We start from the raw sequence: 27,206 nt of genomic DNA, 5'->3' as shown, positions 1-27,206 counted from the left end.
GGCAGGGGTGGGAGAGGGGGACTAATATTAGCAGAGGCAGCAACTCACAACCGTGTGAAAAACAGCAAGGCAGGAGGTGCTTTGTGCCTCCCACAGTGACCCACTGGCCATTGAACAGCCTCTGATGTTTCAAGAGGAATTACATTGAAAATGCATCTGGGCAGGTCGACATTGAAGTTTTCACTCATCTCTTTCTCCACGATGAGAATAAGTCCACAGGATTCTCTTTAGCCGGTTGGGAGTGTGTGTGTGTGTGTGTGTGTGTGTGTGTGTGTGTGTGTGTGTGTGGCTATGACTGTATGTGATGTTTGTGGTTCAAATGGGAGGAAAGAAGATGAACAAAAAGATTTACAGCCCCAAATTGTGTTTGCACGTCGTGTTTTTGCTCCTAATTATGCAGAAATCAAACATCAGATTCAAAAGCTCACATTTGATTATGACTTGAAACAAATGAGCTGGCCTCCGGACAGGTGGAGCTGAGGGCCTTTCCTGGAGGCTGGGGGGCCGGCCAGGCGCTGGCTCCAGCCCCACCCCGCCCCACCCCCGCCCGCAGCCCCCGCAGGGTGTCCGGTGTCAGCTGCCTAGAAGGTTGGCGCCGACCTGCCTCCCCTGTGAACCACAAACCAGAATTAATAGCGAATCAATCGAACAAGGTACAACTGATCAGTAAACCAATTAGTAATTTTAGCTGTTCATCCTGCCGTCATTTACTGGGCAGAGTGGAATGGAAGTGCTTTTGCTCCCGGATAAGGTTGCAGCCTGCCCTCCTGCCCCGGCCCCACCCCCACCCCCACCCCCACGGAGCACCCTGTGTCCCACCTGCAGAGCCCAGTGCGGGCGGGCGGCGGGCGGGCGGCCTCTGAATCTCTCCACTTAGCACAGGAACTCCTTTGGGCAAGTGATTGCTGGAGGAATTATACTATGTTTTCCTATGCAAATAGGGCATGCTATTTAAAATCAGTAAGAAGAGAATTAACGTAGCATCTTGGAAAAAAGAATAGAAATAAGGAAAGCCAAGCTTCTGCATCAGGTCACCCTCCCTCAATCCAGTCTGGGCTGGACAAACACTGTGTAGCTCAGGGCTCTGGGTTATTTGTGAGTGGAATTCTAGCAAAAGTTGAATGGCTAACGTTGGTCCAAGGTTCAAGATGAATATTAACGGATTTTCCTTTGGGTCCAAAGCACTAATAGCTGAGAAGCAGCTTCTCTGCACACATGTGTCACTGCCCCCGGGGCCTCAGGCTCCTACCTACCGTTCCTGGTCACAGAGACACACGGCCACTCAGCTCCTTCTTCAGATGGTCTGTGTTCAGCTTCACTCTGCCCACAGGGATGGCCCACACCCTGGATCCATCTCTCATCCCATTGGCATGGTGCCCGAGCGTAAGCCATGGGTCTGAGATGGCCTCTGCGCTCAGCCACACTGCAGGGAGGGCGGCACAGCACAGGTGCCTGTGCCAGGAGGGGGCGAGGCCGAGGCTCCCCGCGGGGAAGGCAGCTTGGAAAGACCAGCCAACGCCTTTGGTTGCAACACCTCCACTGAGCAGATCTTGTGCCATCTCCTCACCGCGCCAGCCAAGGAGACGCCTGGCTGCAGGCACCCTGTGAGGGGTCTTCTCCTGCCGCCTCTCTCACTGCGCCACGGTTTGACTTTGTGTTACAAGCAGAACAGTTGTTGAAGGAACCTTACCCACCACATTCTTACTTCATTTTTTCCTCACTGGATCCCCTTCCAACAGACTGTGTGGCCTTCCCGCATGACCTTTCCCCTTTTATTATCATGTAGATATCGAGTACTGATATCAGCATAGGTTCCCCAAAGATAGATTTCCCACAAATTAAAATACTCTCTTTACCTCTAAATATGGAAACTGAAAATAGACACCCCGCTGGGAACTGAATTACTCATGCATCGTGAGTCACATTTTAAACCAGCAACTCTATAACCTTAAAATGCAGCTCGATCTTAAAGTATTAATTTTGAAGCGATGCATTTGTGCTAATGATTTACCAGGAGGAGAAATCCTTTAATCCACCCCTTTTGCTTATGAACTTGAAAGTCGAACTCCATAGAAATGACTGACAGCAGCAGCAGGCCTCGTCACCAGCTGATCAAAATTAACAGTTTCTTTCAATTGTTCTAATTAAGACCGAGGGGAGTTCTGGAATGTACCAACAGTATCTCAAATGGCCCCCTTGCTTAAAACTAGCTCCTGGGGAGGAATATGAGCTTTTATCTTTCCCTACAAATACTTTAGTCTAAGTTGCTATTATTACTATTTACTAGAAGGCCTTTTAGAGAGGTATCCTATGAGAACTTTTATTAAATTTTATGACATTCAAAAGGGCGACAATTAAAGATGAGAAACATAATCATCCCAAGCAGAACTTTGTAGGAAAACAGGTGCCCTATCAATGTTCTATAAAATCAATGAAAGAGCTATAAACATGGGTTAGTCTTCTACATAGTAATAATCATTTTACCTTACTCAATAATTATTTCACATTCATACTGGAAATACAATTAGAAAAATCAAGTAAGTCATTGTCATGGTAATAATATCAAAATTAAATTTATATAAACTCAAAGAGTATATTTTTTCTCTAGCAGAATATCTCTGAAGGAACATTTTCTACCCATCAAAATCAATTCTTTCCTGGTAAGTTGTACTCTATTATCATTCATCATCCAATTTATGGTCTAAGTTACTAATAAAATATTTTCTTAATCATTATGTTTTCTTAATAGTAATTTAGTCTTAAACTCGAGGCTCGGTGCATGAATTTGTGCGTGGCCGGGGGAGGGACCACAGGTAGTTGGCTGGCTAGAGGCCCCCCCACCTCCGTCTAACTCCCGGTTGAACTCCCAGCCCAACTACCAGTCCAGGGGACAATTTGCATATTAGCCTTTTATTACATAGGATTATTCATTTAAAATGTTCATTTTCTTCAAATTCTTGCTTTGGAGGACTTAAATAGAGTTTACTACTTAAATAAAACATCTACCTTAGGAGTTATATAAATGGTGAAGAGTGCAAACAAGCAAATGCCAATATTTTTGTCACAAAAGCAAAACCAGAGTAAAGTTTAAAACCCTGACCTGCAGGCAATTCAGTAGCAAGGTATTTAAATAGCAGTTATGAAGTGACAAAAGAATGAAGTAAAGAATTGTTTTCAAGGGCAACCTATTGAACCCCGAGTGCCTCCCATCTTATGATAAACCCGTCCAGGTCCCTGTAAGTCAACCCAACACCAGCTCCCTTATAAAGTAGGATCGTGTTACGGGCCATGAAGATACGTTGTCTTGCTCCATCACCATTTTAAGCCATTTCTTCTTTGCGTGTGGCCAGGCTCAGCTGGAAGACCCTGGAGAGGGCATCCTCTTTAAGCCCAAACACAATCCCTGACGGAGTAATTCCTCTTCAGCTCTCAGGGCTGTGCTAAGACCTGAGCCGCCTCTTGTGGGAATTAGCGTGCCTTCCTGGGAGAAGGGCGGAGGCTGGGCCAGCCCGCTCCCAGGGGCATTCCCCCCTCCCCCCCTCCCCGGGAACGGGCTGGGCCAAACTAGTTAAAGCCGCTGTGAGTCAACAGGATTAACATGGAGTCAACTTCCTTGGGAAGTGGAGCCAAAGAGATTCTATGGAGACAAAAATACTTCAAGGCAATCGCGCTGGTGGTGAAAATCACCAGACTTACTGGTCCTGTCACCTCCCATTTATCTGAGGACGTGGACGCTGAGCAGGGCCGCGCAGACTTTTCTTTATGAGCTTAACCGCTTTTTCGACTTCCCGAGAGCTTAGCGTATTTCCATCTTTTTCAAACAGAAACTGAAGTGAAATCCATCATAAAACTTGGAAAACATCTCCTGTTTATTCAGACCTGCATGCGAGGAGATTAGCACCTCTAGAGGGGAGGGTTTGCCACCAAATGTTAACCCGTGGCCAGGCTGTTGTTTTACTTGCTATACTTACCATGTACCTTTTTAAGGTTTTAATTATATGTAAATGTTTTCATTTCTAGATAAAGGTTCTTGAAAATAGTGTATATTTTGTGGAACTTGTTTATGTAAATTTCTTCAAGGATATGAGTATTTTTTTTTCATTGTCGCATTGAAGACTTAAAAATAGAAGAAAAAAAAAAATACAACTTTGCCCTAACCGGTTTGGCTCAGTGGATAGAGTGTTGGCCGCAGACTGAAGGGTCCCAGTTTTGATTCCAGTCAAGGGCATGTGCCTTGGTTTCAGGCACATCCCCAGTGGGGGATGTGCAGGAGGCAACTGATTGATGTTTCTCTCTCATCCATGTTTCTAGCTCTCTATCCCTTTCCCTTCTTCTCTGTAAAAAAAATCAATATACATATATATATATATATATATATATATATATATATATATATATATTTAAATGGAAAAAATAGAACTTCAAGAGAAATTTAATTATCTATGTAATGATATTTCAAAATCAATATGCTAAATCCAAATATTCTGTTAATGGTAGCATTTTTGGAGAAGATACTACTTTTAGATATAAAGAGCTGTCATTCCTTATTTTGTCTGTATAATTAGCAAAGCATTTTATTAACGGTCAACTATGTACAGATAATTATGATACAGATTTGTAGTGAAGAAATGGACAACACAGTTTCTCCTTCTACTGTTGTACTTGGAGCCTTATTAGAACAGATGGACTTAAGTTTATAGAAGTAAAAAGGGTTCCACCGGGTTTCCTCCTAAAGTTCCTAAAATAACTGGATATATAAACTTGAACACTCAACTTCTTCAGTTGCAAAATGAATATAATAGTTGTTTTTTCATTTCAACGTATGTTCTAATAAGAGATAATAGATACGAATGCATTCTGGGGGGAAATGTTAAGCAATATAAAAGAGAAATAAATTTACATGTGAAATTGCCTAAGCTGATAAACACAAACTCCTTAACCTTTCCCCACACAAAACAGACATAAGCAGAACTATAACTGTCCCAGGCACGCAGCACCTGCGGAGGTGGTAATGAGAGCACTGGGGCCAGCACCCCCCCACACACACACACACACACACATGTGCTCAGGACCTCTCTCCCCCTCCAGCGCACTGCTCAGTGGGGAGGGAGCCTCCGTGAGCCCTCTAAGCCCTGCAGAGCTGACTGCCAGCAAGGAGAGCGGTGGAAGGAGCTGGAGGTTAGGAGACAGGGGGGCTAGGAGAGTGCCTCTCCTCCTGGGGCAGTGCCTCCAGCTGGACCCCATCCCCTCCAGAGCCTCACCTTCCAGAGTTTCCTGTCTGGTTCCACGTGCCCTGGTGACTCACCTCTGAACTCCTTAGTCTCACCTCACCCATCCCGTTAGCCGTGACACAGGAGCTGCTTCCTGCTACTCCCAGTCTCCATGTGGCCTCACTGTGCCGAGGGTGGCACTGTCATCAGCGGACTAATCAATCCCTGACCCATCCTCTCTGTTAGAGACACGCAGAGTGTGTCTGTTTCCCTGGTTGAACCATGACTTATCCAGAAGTTGACAGATTTCTAATATTTATAACATGATATGCCAGACTCCTTTCTAAATGCTTTATATTTAAGAAATCAATTAATCTTCACAATAACTGTATGGGGAGGTTGCTAGTATTGTCTCAGTTTATCTCTGAAGAAACCAAAGCTCAGGGAATTTTTTTTCTAATTGCTCTCATGGCTAGCCAGCGGGTGGCAAGATTTGGATCAGATAGTGCACATTCCTAGCCATGCATGTGCTTGTCTCTCCAACAGGGGTGACCTCACTACCTCCAAGAGATTATCACCCACTCAAACATTTGCTCATAAATACACCTCTGTGTCCAGAGTCCCCTGCCATCTATGGAACTTAGGATGGTGCTGGGCAAGGAGGAGGCATTCAAGAACTCAAGATGATTTAGCCATCATTATCATCACTCACGTGATTTCAGCACTGGGGACTCAGATTGTGTCCGACTAAAGACAAAACTACTCATCTCTTCAAGTTTTTATGATTAAATTTTAAATAACTGAATACAAAGAACCACAATTCCATATAATAAAAGTCTAATAGCCTAATTGTCTGGTTGACCGTTCAATCATCAAAGTGTAATATGCTAATGATATGCTAAGGCTGTTCAACTGCTCGCTATGATGTGCTCTGACCACCAAGGGGCAGACAGTCTACCAGTCGCCCAGTCACTGTGATGTGCAATGCACCAGGAGGCAGATGCTCTGACCGGTAGGTTAGCCTGCTGCTGGGGTCTGGCCAATCTGGACTGAGTGAAATGGGCCCTGGAGCCCTCCTCTGCAGGACAACCTCCCCCATCCCTCTCCAGCCCCAGTCATGCACCAGTGGGGTCCCTTGGCCTGGCCTTGACTCTCTCACAATCCGGGACCCTTAGGGGATGTCAGAGAGCGGGTTTTGGCCAAATCCCAAAGGCCAGGTGAAGGGACGCCACTGGTGCACAAATTTGTGCACTGGGGCTCTAGTGTCAACTATAACAATTATAATTCTAATAAGAGAATTACCATATTGTTACCAAATGTAATTTTCCTAAGTAAATTTTTATGTGCTATCTATAATAATAAAAGCATAATATGCTAATTAGACTGGACAGCCAAAATTCTTCCATAGGACCTTCCGGACAACCTTCCTGAGGAAGCCTCAGCTGCGAGGGCCGAGGCAAGCCACTGTGGCTGAGGGCTGAGTCCCTTGCATGAATTTCGTGCATCGGACCTCTAATAAGTTAATAATTTTAAAACAACCTTAAGTTACAAATTCCTTTGACAAGGTGAAAGCTATAGAAGCTTCTAAGAAAACTGTGCCTATGCTTAGGGGTGCACAGTGTTCTGAAATGGTACTTTCCGTTTCAATGCCATCTACAGAACTCGGAGTCTGTACACCCCAGATTGAGTCCTCCCATCTGTGAATACAGCCATCCTTAAACAGAAATTGAATATCCACTTCCAGCTTAGAAGTCCTCCAGGGGCTGGCAATTACCACACAGGAAGGATCCCCAGTTGTTTGTGTTACACTCAAGCAAAACCTCTTTCCTCCCTTCACGCTGCTCTTTTCTGGAGCAACAGATCAGGAAGGCTGGGTGCTTACAGGCCTTCCCTGTGCTGGGCCCTTCCCACCACCACCGCCATGTTCTCAGCCCCTGCCACGCAGGGTACCTCGGGGGAGACGGGTAAAATGCCAAACCCTGGGCAGCAGCCCCAGCGATTCTGAGTTAACTGGGCTGGTGTAGTGGCCAAACACGACTATTGGTTAAAATGTCCCCAGATAGTCCTAAGGTGCTTCCTGGGTTGAGAAATGTGTACATTGTGGGGTAAACTGAATTTTATAAAAGTGCCCCCTTTACATGCGGTAGATGACAGGCACGTGCCAGGGCTCTGGGCACTGACACGCAGGCAAATGGATAGAGTTGTTTTAAGCAAAGGAAAAAAGAGCAGGAGATCAGGAGGGATTTGCTTGAGAGGTAAAGGGGAGGGGGCAACCCCAGTAGGAGAATAACTCAGCTGCAGGAGGGACAGCAGCCATAATGACACAAGCAAAACTTTCCCCCCGAGAACCTTCCACGAAACCCCAGTACCTTATAGGTGAACAGTGTGAAACTCTGCACTAACTGTGACATCAGATGAGTGTTCCCTGCTGCATGTAGTGGGCTTCCAAGTGTTTGAATGTGAGTGTGTGCGTGTGTGTTGGGGGGGCGGGAGGGGGAGCTATCCATTTGTTAGAATTGTGAAGTAAGAGGAATTTATAAATTATATTTCCTCTTCAAATTCCAAAGGTCTCAGCCAGCAAATGAGATTGTAAGTCTGCACCTGGCGGAAATAATAACCTCATCCCACACGTTCATGTCTTTAAAGATGCAAATAAATCATTACATGATATGAGAAATAAAGGAGGACATGCTTGCCATTTGCAAACATAACACACATAATTAATAAAATAAGGAACTCAGCCAAATCCGTTCACATACATCATAGTGCCCACCTGATCTTTCGGAGGCATCACCTATAATAATAAAAGCATAATATGCTAATTAGACCCGACAACCAAATGACGACCTTCCAACTGTCATGCATCGGGCCTCTCGTGTTAAATAAACATTGAGGAACCGTTACTTAATCTGTGGGAAAATGTTAAGTATATTCTAAAGCAGAGTGGTTCGCCCATCATCATCTTCACACAGTTGTCTAAGCCAGCTTTACAGTAAAATGAAACGACCCAACAGAAAGCCCTTTACACAGTGTGAGCAGAAAAAAGAGTGAGATGATTGGAACCAAGCTGAACCCTTTGTAACCACAAGCGTCTATACATGCTTTAAAACCATTTTTTTTTTCATGAGAATTTTCAACTGAAAATATTCAAGAACACCTAAACTGTAATATATTTATTTTTATAATATTCATTGCAAATTGATTTTTCAAGTTAAATTCAAAATATCGTGGCACATGGGGATGGTTTCCATTTTGGATGCATGGCAGCTAACTGGCGAATGACCACCAGTGGCAATGGACACCATTCTGAGCAGTTGGAGGAGTGGTGATCTGAAGATGAAGAAGGCAGAGCCCCTGAATTCACAGGAGCCTGGGCGGCGGGACTAGGTGCCCCTGCCCGGTGAGCCCACAGGAAGAGCCATACGGCTCCCACCTGTCAGCGCCGGGCTGGGGTTACTCACCCGCTGTCACCGGATCTCAGTGTGGTGCCGGATGCTGGTTCACACCGCACCGTCTGAAGGTGCCACCTAGGAAACGCATATGAGGTTTCACAGTTATTTTTCTCAGGACCTGACTCTGTATGTCCCTACCAGGAAGATTTTTCACATGGAAGTCAGATACACCGCCTAGCACACATATGTTTATACAGATGACTGGCCCCTTGGTTCCATTAAGACCCAGAAGCACAGACGCTCATTTTCTTGAGGAAATTCTAGGCACCTAAGAGGAACCCAGTAACAGGATCCTACTTCGGACCTCACACCGCAAGGGCTGTCAGGCTATCCAAGACTGAATACATGTAATAACAAAATGACTTAAGAGCGGAAGGGCACATTACCGTCCAAAAGGCAATTTTAACTCTTTCTCACCTCGCTAACTCACATTAGCTCTCACTAACTGCTGCTGGAATGCCAGCTGCTTTCGCTTCTCCAAGAAGCATCTTTGGCTGTTCCTTCCCCCGGCACAGCACATGAGGTGATACTGTGAACTGACTACCAGTGTGAGATAATTATGGCCACTCAAACCGCAATGGCTATCAGATGCAATGGCTATCAGATGTAGGCTGATGGAGAATGTGACAGAAATACGCCTGTCCATAACCTCATGGGAATAACCTCCCATTCGGAAAATGGGGACATGAAGGGCTGGGCTAGAACCTAACAAGATCACCATCACTATGACTCTTCTTCAGCTGTTGTCACCCAGGCTTCCATTATTTCCTTCCAGGGATGACCACCGAGCATCTGTCCCGAAATGACAACAGAAGAAAGAATACCCTAGGCGTTGCCTAAAGGATTCTGGCTCTATTGGTTTTCCTTCTTCTTCTATTGGTTCCCCAAACATGGCATCTCTTACAATGATTTCCCATTGGATTTCCTGAGTTCAGAGCAGGCTGAGCGTCTCTAATGGACTGGCTCTCCCTCAACCAGACCTTTTTCTGTTCTCTTTGTAAGGAAGAGCCAGCCAGCTAGGCCAGCAAGTACAGCTGAGAATTCCAGGCCCACAGGTGTCTGTGCTCGCAACGGATAGCTTGCCAATATCAAAGCTAGATTTGTCGAGGGGATCCCCGCAGTTGTTTCACAGAAAGAAAATTATCCACTGGCACTAAGGGGACTAATCCCCTCCTCCATTTCTGACTCAGTCCTTGAGCTGGAGCCACAGGCCCCTCCCCCACCAAGCCTGAACCCGTATCAAGTTCTCCATCCTTTGAACAAGTGGGTGGCAGACTGTCAGGACAGGAGTCAGATGGGTACAGGTGGCACCACCTGCTCGCAATGCTCTGCGCACTCTGTTTCATCATCGCCGCACGCCATGGCATCATGCTTCCTTTTCTCGCCAATAACCACGGTCCCATTTGTTTGAGCTTAAAGTTCGTTCCAAACTCGGATTTGGGGTAAAAAGAACATGAAAGGGATTTTTTTTTTTTCATTGAGAATATGAAACGAGTCAGAGAAAAAAATCATTATTTAGTTGTGTTGAATGGAACACACGGCGGTCTAATTTGAAAGTGCAAAGGTTCATTAGCAGATAAATGAGAAAAAAATATCATTGATGATTCCCTGGGAGCTAATTATTTTTGGATGTCAGTTTAGCTGAATTACAATCACTGGGAAACTGGATGTTCATAGATAATACTTACTGATACAAAATTCAAATGTAAACATTGAGAAATGAAGAGAAATGAATTCCTGAATCACCTGTGTTTCATTTTGAAAAGTGCCTTACACAGTCCATTCCTTTCTTCAGAGTTTTCAATCATCTTATTTTACGTTTCAGCTAAGCTTTCAACAGCTAAATGGACTGGCCTTTGCTGGGCCTGGGCGGCGGGTGGGGTTTTATGGGAGCCAGCAGCCAAAGGGGGAATTGTTTGCAGACCAGAGCAAGCTTTCCCCAAGCTGGTCGGAGTTTAAAGCATCAGGACAGTCTCTTCCAACCACCTGGAGCTCATGTGCCTGTTACCACGCAAGACTCTGCTCCACAGCCCCCAGCATTTTCTAAATTGATCTCAACAGAGGACCATGGAGGCCATTGCTTAACTTTGTTGTTTGTAAAATTTGTTTATTTGCCCGTTTTTATCAGTCAGGGTGCCGGGATAAAAGATATAAAAGAACATTGTGAATTTCATAAAAGAACCGTTTATAAATGTGTGAGTGGAGACAAGAAAACGAACAAGGAATGGTGTGCTTCCTCACACAAGATCTGAATGGACACGGAGAGGGAGTGACTACCGGAACTCAAAGAGTTCCCTTTAATGTATTTTAGTTACAGTTATTTTTATACTGTGTCTTTAATTTCTATATAAAAATAAAAAATGATTTACATACCACCATTACAGTATCACAGAATTCTGTTGTCTATATACTTTTTTTTACCAGTGAGCTTTATACTATCATTTTGTTTCATGTTGCTGTTTAGCATCAATTAGTTTCAACTTGAAAGAATCCCTTCAGCATTTCTTATCAGACAGGTACAATAGTGATAAACTCAGCTTTTATTTACCTGAGAAAATATATATTTCTCTTGCATTTTTGGAGAATTGTTTTGGCAGATATAGTATTCTTGGTTGGCATATTTTTCTTTCAGCACTTAAATATATCATACTTTCTTCATGCCTGTAAGATTCACTGAGAAATTCAGTAATAGTTGAGGGTGCTTCTTTGTACTTGATGAGATGCTTTTTCTCTTGATACTTAGAGAATTCTTTTAGCCTTTGACTTTTGACAATTTTATTATAATCCATCACAAGGTGGATTGACATTGGAAATGTATGACTTTCTAACTACAAGCATGGTGGCATGTATGTCTGCGTACATGTATTTTCATGAGCACATTTTGGGTAGGTGGGGGAACAGAGTTTGGTATATATGTGGGCAGAAAGTAAAAATGTATTTTTTATCAGTGTAAGCAATAGAAGATTATTTAAACTTAAACATTTATCATCAAAGCCATCTGATCTTTCCTGGTGCCTGGCCATTTTCTCTGCTCTCAAGCTCATCATCTAAACATCCATTTCTTTAAATCAGATATTCTTTTTTTTCCTACCCAATTGCTATAATGTAATTTGACTCTTTAAAACCAATTCTAGATAGGTTAATAGTCCAATGAAATGTCATTTAGCTCTCTGGTATAATACAGCCAGAAGAATATTTCATGGAGGTTATTATAATAATGAACACGTTCTACTCATTTAAGAAAAATAGCTGTTCAAATGCCACCATAACATAACCATTACCATAGAACTTTTTGACCCAGATTACACTTATATCTTGTTTTCAAAACATAATTGTAACGTCCCATAGCCTTTCAACAGCCAGATCCTCTGTCCTTGGCAATTCATGACAACAATTTCAGGTATCTCCCTTTAGAGAAAAAGCACACTATTTCAGGGTGCTGTGAGATGAGTTTGATAGCAACCATAAAAACGTCCTTAACATAAATACAGCCAGTAAATTCAGATAACGAGAACTCATTTGAGATAATTGATTTGAGAACTTGTACAGCCCCATCCTGACATGTCTATCCCCATCTTCATTCTGCTTTTAAAGAGATTTCCTTTTCTTGACATGTTTATTCTTTTGACACTCAGCCAGTTTTCTCAAAGCACTTTTACTCCAAGGGCCCTAAACTGGACAAATGTTTATTATGCTATTTAAATTACTTTTAGCTTTACTTAGAAAGGAAGCATACTGACAAGGAAGTGACTGTTCGCACTTTGAATTTCACACCAGAAACCCGTCTCCTTCATTAATAAATTTGAAACTATACTTCCAAGCTTGTCAATAGAAAGAAAAAATATCAACTTAGGAAGAGTGACTGGTTTTTACTTCCCTTCCTGGTTTTATGTATAAGTTGGCCTTTATGGGTCAACCTTGTAGGACTGACAGTTGGTTTTATTGAGAGTATAATAAAAAGTGGTATTCAAAACATGCAACCACAGTGTAGTAGGGGCAGAAAACCACCTGAAGGGACATTGGCCTTAGTTCTGGCCCCCAACTGTGTCAGACATCATGGTTTCATTTGCTGGCTTGTGAGGGGCTTAAACAGGGGGCTATTCAGGGAATCGGATTATTCAGAGAGAAAGTATTTATCAATTGCTGTGAAATGATTACTATAGGTGAGTTGATATGCACTAACTAAATATCAACTAAAATTTCATTTCTTCTTTTATCTTTATGGACTGACTAGCTTTAAGCGTAAAACTCAGTCCCTTCCCAGGATTGCAGAGAGAAATCAAGCTCATGTACATTGTGCTTTTATTGGGGATGTGGAAGTCCCCAAAAGGGGTCCCATCTCTTACACATAACATGTATTCAGTAAATCTTCATAGTGCTCTGCTTCCCAGGGCTCTCCAAGCTGTCTCAGCCCTCAGATTCTCACTTACTAGTATTTCTTTACTCCCTGTTCCATTGTCCTCAAAGACAGAGAGCGTAATCCTCTGCCTGAGTGCTCTTATTTTCCCTATAAATCAGAATTTCTCAATTTTGGCATTATTGACATGTTGGATCAGATAATACGTCCTTATGAGGAAAGGGTGGGAGGAGGGGAGTTCTTGTGCATTGTAGGATATTTAGCAGCATCCTTGGTCTCTCCGTTCCAGTTTCCAGTTTCCCATGTTACGACAACCAAAACTGTATTTAGAAATTGCTAATTGTCCCCTTAAGGGCAAAATTGCTCCCATGTCAAAAAACTGCTCTAAACCTAATAGTTATTTCTATCTTAGAGCAATTTAAATGCTGTATTATAGGCAGCTTTAAACGTCCACAGGAACATCCATGAGGAGCTCAAAAGACAAAGGACAGGAGTTCTTAAGACGGCAGTAAAGAGGGAATGCGATTCTGTTGTTGGCCAGGATTCCTCCAGGACGAGAAACATGCCTGTGCCTGACGGGGGTTCCATGAGCCGATGAGCCTCATTATTCCAGGAGGTTGTGTTTGGTGAGTTTATGTTGGAAAGACCCTCAAAGAGAAAACACAGTCTATTATTGTGTTGCATATAGCCTCTGCTCTGAAAACGTCTCAAGAAGCCCATCTATGTGAAATACCGTTAGTCTAGAATCTTCCTTCTGGGTTTGCTTCTAGCGGGAAGGAGTTAGGGTGAGCATGCTCTTGATGGCTGCTGCTGGGCCATCTGCCGATGTTCTTACTTCCTCCTTTCACCGTCTTTTCCTCTTGCTGACTCGTTATTTACATCCCTCTCTTTGCCCACGTCATACGCCGTGCCCTTGGTTGTGAAGCTTACAACCAGTTCTCAGATCTTGTATGTTTTCCATGCACTAGTCTAGTGTGTTCAGCTCAGTATGAGAAATTCCTCTCACACCAGGTCCTATTTTGCATAGTCATAGAACTTGTCTCAGTGAATTCTCTTTTGCCAAATCAGATTTTTCTAAGAAAACTCTCTCTACCAAAAACAATGCAATCATTGGCCAACTTGTAAAGTGGTCAGATTTGTATTTGGTTTTCTGGGCCTCTTATAATCACATAAGTTAAGGTTTGTGGAGATGTATATGTTCGTCCGTGATTCCATGATTAACTAAGCTATCAGAAACTTTGTTTTAACAGCAATTTCCAGAACTTTCCTTTATGAAGGAACTCAATGCATTACATGTCCTAATTTTTAAAAGCAAAATTCTAAATTTATAAGAAATAGAGACACATATTAAATCTTATACTCCAAATACTGTAATATCACTTCTTGAAACAGTAAATAGAAATCCTATCTCTAAAAAGAACTAAAGAAATATGAATTATAAAATGTCTAGCTAGTTTTTATTAATTGATTCAAATAGTTCATGAACACATACAACTAAAATGCTTGATACCACACCCACATCATTGTGACCAATAAATACCCTCTATTTAAAATAATATACATTTCCTGTTGCAGGTTTTCATGACAAAGTCAAGGTAGAAATATGTATCAAACCTCAAAAGCATGCACAACGCTATTGGGGAACATTGTATTGTATCACACTTTCTATTACCTATATTTAATACGGATTTGTGCTCTGCCATTAATTTCCGTTCGATTCAGCTTAGCCAATGAAAACTCTAGAACAACTCATTGCCAGAATTCTGTCTCTTATTGGGAACTTAGTTAAAGAAACACAACTTTGACAAGCCTCTCCCAGGCCCAGCTTATTCTGTAAAATAGACTTGAAAGCACTGATATAAGCCCTATCGAAACACCTCCTGGCATGTTTTTAACTTTCTTTTTTTCTTGGCAAAGCTAGAAGGTAAACATTTCTAACTTAAACCTATCACTTTTCCTGTGAATTCTTCCCCTGTGGAGAATTCAAATTGGGAAGATGTAGGGGAACTGGCACTAAAGATAAGTGTTTCTTTCCAATAAAATCTAAATATAAAAGATGCCGGGGAGAGGACAGCCAAATAGGCCAAGGCAACAAAAGCTGATTTTGATAAACAAGCACAAAGAAACCCTTTTAAAGAAAAGGGGATTAATCTAATCACTTTTTTATCTGTTGTCTTAGCTTTGGGCAACTATGCAGCCCCGTTAGAGGCTCTTTCCTGCTTTAACGCTGATGGGTTTTACACAAACTAGTGACACATCGTCCCCTGCTGTTGGGTCCCCTGAGCTGGTGATAAGGAAGCAGCTTCCCGGTCCGGAGTGGCCGCGGGGCTGTGAGGAACCTCAGTCCTCAGCACACAGCCAGCCATGCCCTGTCTCAGCTAATCCCCACAAGGCCTCTTCCGCCTGAGCTGAGGGCTGGCGCTGTGGGTACTTTTAACCACAAAACTAAGGAAGAACATTGCTATTCGACCTTTCCTTCTTGGCGGAGAACACTGTTTATTTAGTAAGTCCGTGCACTGTTCCATTTAAAATATTACAGTTCCATTGATGATCACTTCACTAAAATGTTTACTTCTAAAATTAGATTTTCTCTCAAAAAAGCCTGTCACTCACAGGTTATTTTGTCATGCATTAGAGAATAATAAAAAAAAAAAAGATTTTTTAATTTAAAATCCAGAGGGCATAGCTTATTTATATTACATGCAGCTTTTCCGTTCTAGCTGCCTGCAACTTGGATACGTATTTTTGAAAAGGCAAGAACTTTGAAAATATGCACATGTGTTTTAAAACTACTTGTGTTTAAAGCCACTTGTTCACGTCCTGCCAAAGTCACATTCCTACCCTGACAAGGTGACTCCTCCCAGTTGTCAAGCCTGCATTGCCGTGCTTACAGCATGGGCTTTCCGAGAACACGTGTGCGGAATGCCTACCGGGCGTCTCCGGGAGGAAGGAGACTGGGATAGACTGTTCTTACCCCAGAGGGAAGGGCCAGGCCAGTCGGGAACTCACCAGCAGTGAAGGGCAGGCGATGCCTCCTGCAAGGTTCTGCCTGAACCATTTGCTCAATGAAAGTCTATAAAATCAGAAAATCTATTGCTAAGCATAGTCATAGAACAATATGCAGCTCATTATATTTGTGAGCATATTTTCTATTTACAGAGAGAATGAAATTCTACCGAAAACTTTTTTCTTTCTGTCAACGTTTCTAGCTTGCCTACCTTTCCAGAGAAAGGACAATGAGTTGGGGTGAAGTGGGGGAGGGGGTGGAGAAAGGCCGGAATACATCAACTCAAGAAGCACAAAAAGTCTAATATAAACCAAAATTGGATAGAGGGCTCCATTAAAATGGAAGCGACCCATGGAAGCTAGCATGTCAAGATATAATTTGAGGTCTAGGTATGTGATATCTTATAGAGATATACTGAGGTAGTGCGCAAATTCTCCACTAAACTTGATTTTAAAATAAATAGATTAGATCACTAGAAAGAGTGGTAGACAGATAAGAGTCTTGAATCAGTGACTGTTGGATGTCAGTCAATCCCCAAAAGATAATAAAACTTAAGACCAGTGTTCCCGGAAGCTTTTTACTCTCACGTCATCTAAAGGGTTAACAGTGTCCTTCAACACAGATTTTTCCTTTTCCCTCTGGACCAGTTTACCCCCAGAACGAGTCCTGTCCATGCAGTGAGTATATACAATGGAGAATTTTGAGACTTAGGCTGCCACGTTGTTATTAAAGTAAGCTACGTCCCAATACATTATTGTCAAGTTCAAAAAGAACCATATTTATTCCTCTGTGACCTTCAGTCAAACTGCGCATAACGCTGCTTCCTGTACAAGAACCACCTGCACAGATAAGCCTTGATTTATGTTCATCATCATTTGGCAAAACACCATTCAGTCTGATTGTCCAAGCCTGCTGTCTTCTCCCCGCCCTGAGGAGGCAGCGCTGTGTGCAGTGCTGTTCGGATGGAAGGCCTGACCGAGAGGCACGCACTCTCTGTAAAAGGTGCGTTTACATCCAGTGCACAACATACATTTTAACAGATGTCATTATCTTACTCACGCAAACAAAGGACAGAAAGCAGACAGAGTAGCGCTGGCTCAGTGATTATTATCAGATGCACTGAAAGGCCCCTACAAACAGATTCTTTTTTTTTTTTTAATATATTTTATTGATTTTGTACAGAGAGGAAGGGAGAGAGATAGAGAGCTAGAAACATCGATGAGAGAGTCATCGATCAGCCGCCTCTTGCACACCCCCTACTGGGGATATGCCCGCAACCAAGGTACATGCCCTTGCCCGGAATCGAACCTGGGACCCTTCAGTCCCCAAGCCGACGTTCTATCCATTGAGCCAAACCGGTTTCGGCCAAACAGATTCTTTCTATTAGCTGGGACCATGGCTCTCTTATATCTCATCCCACCTCCTTCGGGGGGAAGAGCAGGACCACCATATTGACGTTGTGAATTGGTCATCTCCATAGCCCATCTTGTTAACTTTGGTTTGGTTTTGGGTTGGGGTGGGTTATCTTGCACTTTTACACAAACACACTGTACTTCGGCCAGATTCTGGCCCGGGGAAACATCCCCTCTGTGTGTGTGCCCTGGGCCAGGAGAGAGCGTGAGGGTTTTGGGTTCTGGTTATCGTTACTGATGGCACTGCCATCGCACTGGCTGCGGAGTCCTCACCGGAAGGAGCCGCCCAGTTCTTCACCCGCATCCGGACTCACAGCCTCTTCCACGTGCCACCAGAGACCTCCGGGGCCTCCCGTGCCCCTGCGGGTCCCTCTCCTCTCCACACACACAGCCGGGGGCTCAGGAGGCCTGCTGGCAGCCTTGCTGTCCAGACTGTCCCCACGGTGCCGATGGGGCCACAATTCAGAGCTCACAACTCCGCACTGGTTTTCTTTAAATTGGGGGCTTTGCAGCCCACGCAGGAGGGAGGGGAAGATATATATATTTTTTTTTTTCTATAAAAATCCCAGAGAAATAGATGCATGCAGATTGAAATTTCAAAATATAATTTTCTTCCCTTTGTGAAGCGACTGAACCCTGAGATAGAAACATAGACTCTTCCTCCTGTTTCCTCCGACTCTGAAAGTGAATAGTCGGAATTGTGCCTAATGTGACACACAAATGCACGTGCGATTGGAAATCGTCCTTAAAGTGTGTGACATTTTAGCTTCCTCGTGTTTATTGCCTTATTCGCTCATAAGTCCAATGAAACGCCACGCCTGGAAATGCATCTGCTAGGGTCTCCTTTACGCCATTTACATTTTCTCTGGGCCATTCCCCCTCGCTTCTCTCAGAATGATTGGAAAACTGCTAAACAATCAGCCATGTTTTTCAAGTGATAAGAAAAAAATGTGTTGGTACTCTTGTAGCTCTGTCTGTTCTCTCACACATGGACGACATGGAAACGAGCAGGTAAAACACACATTTCTCATTTAAGTGGTAGTCAGCAACAGGCATGACGCTCTGAGTGGCTCCTGGTGCCTCAGTTTCCCCACCTGTAAAACAGTGCAACAGCATCTACTCCATATGTCTTCTATGAGGAGCAAGTAAAGTAATCTTCATAAAACTGTTTAGAATAAGTCCTGCCAAATAGCAGACGCTCTATCAATGCTGTTTATTACGTTTTATGAAGACCAGCCTCAGAGGAGGGAAAGCTCACTGGGCTTTCCTTCCCCCATTCCGGAACTGTCAGCTTGTGGGCGTTGGCTGGAAATAAAGTGGGATGGGCAGAGACGTGCACAGGTCCACAGTCGGTAGGTTTCAGTCCCACAGTCCCACAGTCCCAATGGGCTCTAAATAGGCACTAGTCACCCTGAGCGGTGTTGCTCAGTGGATAGAGCGGACTGAAGGGTCCCAGGTTCGATTCCGGTCAAGGGCATGTACCTTGGTTGCGGGCATATCCCCAGTGGGAGGGTGTGCAGGAGGCAGCTGATGGATGTTTCTCTCTCATCGATGTTTCTAACTCTCTATCCTTCTCCCTTCCTCTCTGTAAAAGAAACAAACAATAAAATATATTTAAAATAAATAAATAAATAAATAGGCCTAGTCCATGCCTTCTGGCTCTTCCCTCGCGCGCTCAAGGTTTTCCTTTGTCATTTAGCTCCTGCTCAGCATCCAGCAGGGCGTCCTCGGACCCGTGTCCAGGCTGAGCATCTTCCCCTGCGTGAGATGACGGCAATGCCCTGAGTGCAGGTCCTGCTCCTGGCTGCGGACACGCTCTCTGGGTCAAAGCCATCTGGGGTCTTTTCAGGTCCGAGTGCCAGGAGCGTGCCCAGGGAAATGGTTTGTTCATCATCTTCCTCCCGCCTCTAGGGGGGTGGGGGGGTGCTTAATGCCATCTGTGAGGTGGTGTCTTGGTTACATTCTCAAGGTCAGCAGCTAGATTTTTCTCAGGTAAGGCCCACCCAGCTACCTCTACATCGTTTCCTTTGGGAAAGACCTTGCTTGCCTAGGGTTTGGATTTGAGAAAAAGCAAAGCTCTTACTAAATCTATAAACTCAGACATTCGTGAAATGTTTGGTGTATGTTTGAAATAATTATGAATAAGTCTCTGCTGTAATGTATCTTCTTCTTCAGTCCTAACATAGATCCTCCATTCCTTATTGATTCATATGTTAGCTATCTACTTTGAAAGCTTTATTATCTTGTTTTCTTATCAATAGCAGATGAGAGAAGAAATTGAAGGGATAAAAATAAAAAGGCTGGTCAGTGTCACAGAGACGGGGGAGAGGAGGATTTGGCATCAGAAGAGTGCCACTGGGCTTTGGAGGACACAGAGGGAGGGTGAAAGGTAAACACCGACTCTAATGAGACAGTAGCGTTAAGGACACCCTTAGTGACTCCGGTCAACAAGAAAAGATTGACTTAATTTTACTATTTTTCATTTTAAAAATACAGATAAAAAAGCAAATTTCATAAAGAGCTCTTGAAAAACAGTATTCCAAAGCCAATATTCTTTTTTTATGGTTAACTCCTTTTCTTTCATTTTTAAAAAATTCTTTATTGTTAAAAGTATTACATATGTCCCCTTTTTCCACCATTGTCCTCTCCCAGTCCACCCCCACCCCAGCAAACCCCAAAAGACCTACACCAGGACACACCGTGATCACAATGGCAAACGTTAACAACCGAGGAAGCATTTTCAGGGCTGCAAGAGAGAGCCAATATTCTTAAAAAGAGAAATGTAGCCGGTAAATCAGTGTTCCTGTGTAGGAAAAGTTATCACTGAAGAAGTGAACTCACAGAGTATTTTACTTAAATACTCTCTGCCTTTCCCGCCATTCTCGGTGAGGAGTGGGAGTCTTCATTCTGCCAATAGGGGTGAGTTGATCCAGTGTTTGACCAAACGTAGCAGGCTCATCTTTAAGCTGATGACGTTGTATGGCCCGTGGATGGTTATGACGTCACCCACGGCCATACAACGTCATCAGCTTAAAGATGAGCCTGCTACGTTTGGTCAAACACTGGATCAACTCACCCCTAATGCCTTGGCAGCGCCAGGCCAATGATTTCAGGGGCCTTACACGGCCCGTGGCTGGATGTTCCCCACCCCTGCTACTGGTTTGTCTGGTGTTGGTTTGGTGTTTGTTTGTTTGTGTTTACCGATACTATTGAACTCTACTATGAGTCAGACTTTGCATTAGGTATTGAAGTAAGCCAAGGTAACATTCCCTGATGCTGCAGAATGAGCTGGAAATGACCAGGGCAAGTCATTAAATATTTTTTTAAAAGATAGGCTTAGGCTGTTTGAAATGCATATCTAATAAAAATATGGCGTAGGTATTCTAGGAATATAAAAACACCTCATATTCACGTCGTGTTTACCCTTTACACGGCATTTCCCTGTGTTATTATCTGTCGCTTTGAAGCTTTAGCTAGAGAAGCAAATTAATTTTACAAGTTTTCTCCTCCCCACCTACACTCCCAGCCCCGAGCCCGGCGGTACTGTTATCTGACCGTGTCCAGCAGCTCATACTTTAGGTTTGGAATAGAGCTTCAAAAAGATCTCCTCTGTCACTGATAAAACTGGAGAGGATAAGGCCCCACGTTCAATGTTTGATTTGCAGTAATTTTATTTAATAGCTCCTATCCATCACTGTATTCTTTATACCGTCCTGGGGCCGCTTCTCCGCGGAGCGGGCTATGTGGAGAATGTGCAAGGCGGGGTGAGAGAACACATGCCGACTGTCACCGGCCTGGACCACCACCAGCCAGGCCGCGGCAGCACCTGAATGTTTATAAAGATCATCATTAGTCACGGAGTAATCTTGCGTGATAAATTATTCCCCGAGGGACCCTTTGAAACACATACCCCTGCTATTGCGAGCGAGGCACCTGCTTTGGCAACATGAGGAAAGGCCACGTTGAAAAATGAAGGGGAGCGAGCAGGGAAGCGTTTGACGGAAAGCAGGCCTGAGCAATAACCTCCTGCGCTCCGAGGGGCGGCCGCAGCCCTGGCTCCCTGCTTCCCCTGCACTGTGGCCGGAGCCTGTCTGCAGCCACATGCTGGTTTCTGGTTTTTAAATCTTTGTTGTTGAAAGTATTACATAGTTCCTTCCCGTCCCCCTCACCCCCTCAGGTCCTCCTCCTCCCCTCCCCCTACCTCTTCCAGCCCGCTCCCAACCTCCCCTCTCCCCGAAGGCCTCACCATCCACTGTCTACACACTGTACCTTACTTATTTCTTCAGATTTACAACCAATAAACTGCACTTTCTAAGGCCTCAGCACTTTTCGTTTTTATCCAAACAACTGACTTTCCTGAAGGGCCCTGTGTCTCACTTACTCTCCTCTGCCATCTCCGATGCCATTCTGAAATAATGCCATGGGTCCTCTCATGCAGCCTTTTCCATACTGTGTTCCAGACGTCGTTCTGAGGCCCAGGAGCCACGTGGCTGCATCTCACAGAAAAGATGTTCCGGCGGGAGCCCTCCTGGAGCCACACAGAGAGCATGCTGCAGAGCAGCCGGTTCACAGCCACGAGTCAGCCTGAGACAGAGGGCCCACGCCACATGCGAACGAACGGACGCCTAAAAGTCCCAGGTTCAGCTCCAGGTTTGCCACTAACAGCATGTGTGACTTTGGACAGTTAGTGACCACTTTCAGCTCTGGGCCCCAGAAATAATCCTCTGAGGCAAAATTCCTGTCTCAGCCAGATTCTCTAGGTCCACCTCCACCACCATCACTACCACTGCCACCAACACCTTCATCACTACAACCAACAACACCTCCAACAACAACACCTCTTCTACCAACAACAACACTCCAACACCAACAATACCTCTACCGCCACCACCACCAACACCAATAACAACACCTCAACCAACAATACCTCCATCACCAATACCACCAACAGCTGCACCACCAACAACAAAAACAATAACAACACCCAAACAACAACACCTCTACCGCCACCAACACTCTATCACCAACAACAATGACAATACCTCTACCACCACTAACAACACCAACAACCCCTCCACCATCAGCACAACCAACACAAACAATACCTTCACCAACAACAACACCCCATCACTAACAGCAACAATGCTTCCACCACCAACAACAACGATAGCAACAACACCTCCAGTACCAATACCAACACCACCACCACCAACAACAACAACAACATCTCTACCACCTCCGTCATCTCCACCACCGTCCCTGAGGTTTTCAGATTGTCCCCTTTACATTTTGGGAGTTTTCTGTCATGTAAAAGAGAAATGTCAATGTCCCTTTTTGTATTTGGCTCACAGTTTTCATGTGACACTCAGACAATATCAGCATTGCTGGGAGATCAGACATGAAAGAAAGAAAATGGCTGAATAAACTACAGCTCCGTATCCTTGCACACAGGTGTTTCGGGATAAACTAGGTTGACCGGGATTTGAGAGTCTCTCCTTCTCTCTGTTAGCAAAGCCTGTGTGCTGACCAACTCTTCTGGTGACTTCGACATGATCCTGAGGGAACAGAGCCCTGGCACGCCACGTGCCCCCTAGGAATACATTTTAGTTGTGAGCACTGGGATCTGTGGTGCGCTGTATTCCAGACTTGACACTAAAAGATAATCTTGACATTTCCTGAAGTCGGTTTCATTCATTAGGCAAATTGCCACAACTGAGAACAAGCAAATAAAGCATTTCCTTCATTGGGGGCGTCGCTGGGCAGCGTAATCACCCCGGATTGTGTCACGGATCAGCTTCAAAGACTCATAATTGTGTGTCAGTGGGCGACGGGAGGCTGAGCCTCCCCAGGCTCCCTGCAGCCCACCTTCAGCCTCGCTCTCCGCGGACAAACCAGGATCCCGGACACACAATGAGGGTCATTTGGGAGCATTGTTCCTCCAAGCCTCTCACACCACCTCCAATCTGGGGGGCCTCGCTGCCCTGGTCTTAAGCCGAAGTAATAATAACACACAACCGAAGTAATGAGACACCGCCCATTGTGTGTGGGAACTCTGTGACAAAGGCGCACTCTGTGTGCCGACCCCTTCCAGGAAGCTCAGATGTGCATTATTAATCCTTGTTGTAAATTGCCACCATCTCTGGAAATAGCTGTGGTGCAAAATGCAGAAATATATTTCTTTTGTTAAGAAGCTAATTGATTCATTTAGAGCCTTCTATTGTTAATCCACCAAATCACAGCTACTAAATATTGCATGGTATAGCCATAGATAAAGTCATTATTAACACTGAAATTACTGGGGGGGGGGGGCGGTGTTCAGCCCACATTCACATATGTTTTCCTTTTAGTAATATGGCAAGAAATCTTGCAATAGAATTTACAGTTTATATTTAAAGGAAAATCATGCCAGTAGGACAATATGACAAATCTTCTCCCACTGCATCAGAAATGTGTGTTTGTGTGTATATATGGTGTCCCAAAAATATATACACACACTTTGAATAATTATAAGGCGCTGTTCATTAAAATATATTTCATTTTCAAAATTGAGCTATCAGCCAGTGAAGTGTGTCTACATTTCCTTGGGACACCATACATATATAATTTTTTTTCATTTCTTTTTGTATTAAAGATTTTGTTTTATGGAAATCAAAAAGTATATTCCTAATAAATACTACTGATCACTTGGATCAATTATTTCGCTCCCCCAAATGATGCATATTTTCAAACTCCATAAAACTGTTTGAATAATGTTGATTAAACATAGCAATAAGGCAAAGTAAAAATCTACCTTAATATAGCCTCGTATTACTGATTAAAATTAGCCTTCAAAATAATCAAACCTAAGAACTTATTACTTACTATGTGGTAATATATCCATTTATAGGAACGCATACTATGTGTATACTTCTGCTTCTTACTCCTCGTAACAGCCCTAAGAGGCACATATCATGAGTTGCCACATCCTAGGAAAGATAAGGAGAGAAGTCCTATAACTTCCCTAAGGTATAGTGACTTATATCATGTCATCTTGGGTTTGAACCCTGAAGTTCTGTGGTTCTGGACCCTGAGTCCTAAATCATGATCATATACTACCTCTCTTGAAATACAATTACCTTAATATCCGTCGAAGTCAATGAACTGAGTGACAATTAATTAAAGAGATTTTCAGCTTCTTCAAGTCTCCTGAGTTTCAATATAGTGAAAGCAATTTCCACCTGAGATTTTTATTGTGGTCTATGCGACATGTAGACGCAACGTGTTTCTATACAACTTGCATCCTACTGACGTAGGGATTAGAGAACCGTGAGGAAGAGGCGCTGTCTCTCTGTGGTTTGGGTGTTCATTCCGTGGTCCTGGCTTTGGTTCTGCCAGGGAAGTTGGGGCCCTGTACAGGCGGCCCAAACAGGTCGGGAGGGCCAAGAGGGCAGTTCCTCAGCCACGGGCTCCTGTGGCACCCACTTCTCCTCTAGATTTAGTTCCCTCACCCGGATGGAAGGGACTCAACCTGAAATGCCACTGTCTGAAATGTCACATCGGAATCACCGGGTCAGGAGGAGTAGAAATCTGGATATTTCCCCTCCATTTCACCATTTCTCTCACGAAAATAAGTCAGTGAGAGCTGAAAACATCCTTTTTGTATGTCACATATGCAAACCCCTAGGGGTGGCATTTTCTGCTTCTAAGAAGTAAATAAGACACATTTTTACTCCCTCATTTACTCCTTTCTGTATATTCATCCCCCCCCCTTTTTTTTCCCAGAAATCACATCTTCATTTTTATGCTCCATTTCTGACTCTTTTGCAAAAAGCATACCTTTCGTCTCTTAAAGTCATCGCAAACTTCTAGACCAACATTTAGAGCAACTTTGGCCTTGCAAATCAGAATGCAAAACAATTGGCATTAGGCGGCGGTGACAGGGAGATTCCAGTTCCAGCATCTGCAGATCACCAGCGAGAGTCATTTCCAACTTCTCCCGCGGAGCTTTTGAGAAACTTCATTTGTTTTCCTCAGAGAAGAAAAATGCCTCGTGAAAGGCCTAAATAACACATTTAAATTACGGAGGATAATTTAAAATTTTAAGTTTTATGGAATTTGGATGATTACTAGGATCCCAGCAAGGAGCATAATGGACATAATTTCTCTAACAATTGAGAATCACTCTGCACATGATACCCTCGCATTGATGTGAACCTGGCATTTAAACACAGTACTTAACCCCAGCCACCAATCAGAGAGAGAGAGAGAGTGTGTGTGTGTGTGTGTGTGTGTGTGTTTGGTGGGGGGAAGGGCAAAATACAAAATTAACTTGATCGAACTTTAGGTAGCCCATATTATCCTGTAAAGTCAAATTAGCTGGAATGTACATTTATGTAAGACTTCAAGTCAGAATGTTTGCATGTGTTCATGAAAAATACTGGGAAAGCTAATAGAGCTATGGGTGTAAGACACAGGAATACATGTGTGTGAGGGTGCATGTGTGTCTGCTTCTCTCTCCTTTGTATCCACCTCTGGACCCAGAGGCAGGCGCTCCCTGCCTCCTCGGCCCCGTGGCTGCAGCCACATTTGCATGAGTGATGGGCCACTTCTTAGCCCGCTGGCTCTTCAGAGGCTGCTCCGCGCACGCCACGCCGGCGACAGGGCCATTCTCTTTTCATTCTAATCTTCCTGTCAATGTCACAGATCAAGAGCAGGACCCGGCTTAGCAGTGCCCGGGCTTAATCAGTTTATAAAAATCTCCGGAGAAGGCGCCTCTCTTCCCCGCAGCGCACATGTGTTGTTTGCACTTGAGCAGGCCATTGATTCGGCCCCCGGCGCCGCCGAAGGAGAATGCTCTGACCACGTGTGCCTCAGGGCAGGGGGCAGGGCAGGGGGCAGGTCCCGGCGCTGATGCCGCCAGCTGGGAGGGGGCAGACAGGCCCCTGCAGACACCCCCCTTTTCCGGGGGGCCCTGCAAGGTGGGCGAGGTCACGGCCATGCCCCGCGCAGCGGGCCCTCTCTGCTGGCATTCACCTGCTATAGCTATTGCTCTACACAACCGCTGTGCACGGCCACGATTACCAGGAAGCCACTGAAAGAGAAGTCAAGTTCAAGTCCTTTGTGCAGGTGAATGAGCAGTGTGTCTGGGGTTCAGGACTCGCCACCTTCCCGCCCAGCACGGGGGCGGGGGGCGGTGGGAGGGGACCTGTCCGGACGAGGCCTTCCTCCGGAGCTGCCGCCGGCTCTCCTGAGGGACTCGGCCCTCCGCCCCGGGCATCCGCAGCTCCGTTCTGCTGGGCTGCCCGGCTGTCTGCATGGCATTCTCCCCGTTCACCTGTGCCCTGCTCAGTTTTCACTGTGCATTTGGGTGTGTTTCTTAGCACAGAGAGCTCAAGATTTTTAATTTTTCACGTACGGTTTCCTAAAACCGCTCTTCCCCATTATCACAAGCAAAAAATACTGACGATGCTGGTTATTTGCGTCAGGCCTGAGGCGACCACAGGTGTCCAGCGCACGACAGCTCTGTTTGCTGGTTGAGATTCGTTTGAACACATTTACGCGATTTTATTGGTGGTGGGGTTTGGACTTCAATTATCACCCTGCCTACCAGATCACCACTTTCCGTGGACAGCGATGATGAGGCGGCCTGCCGGGTGCCCTCGGTTAGACGCGGGCATTGCTGCGATTTGCGTGTAACGTTTTCACAAACTGAGATGAAGCATTTCATGGCAGAGATTTTGACGGTTGTCTTGTGACTCTTGGTGCCTTTGGGTCCTTGGTCATTCTTGG

The 27,206-nt window shown here is 44.5% G+C and overlaps 1 long non-coding RNA gene across 1 annotated transcript in view; it reads right to left on the bottom strand.

Annotated features, from left to right (window-relative positions):
* LOC311620925 overlaps window positions 1-27,206 on the bottom strand; it is a 44,956-nt gene that overhangs the window by 4,089 nt on the left and 13,661 nt on the right. Inside the window, exon 2 of the long non-coding RNA XR_014794769.1 lies at window positions 8,672-8,737. This is a non-coding gene — a long non-coding RNA (uncharacterized lncRNA). The remainder of the gene's footprint in view (window positions 1-8,671; window positions 8,738-27,206) is intronic.

The sequence above is a fragment of the Pipistrellus hanaki genome (assembly GCF_964339955.1).
Source record: "Pipistrellus hanaki genome assembly, chromosome: 4".
NCBI classification, from domain to species: Eukaryota; Metazoa; Chordata; class Mammalia; order Chiroptera; family Vespertilionidae; genus Pipistrellus; species Pipistrellus hanaki.
The sequence above is the reverse complement of the archived record's forward strand: the minus strand, read 5'-3'. Positions and strand labels throughout refer to the sequence as shown.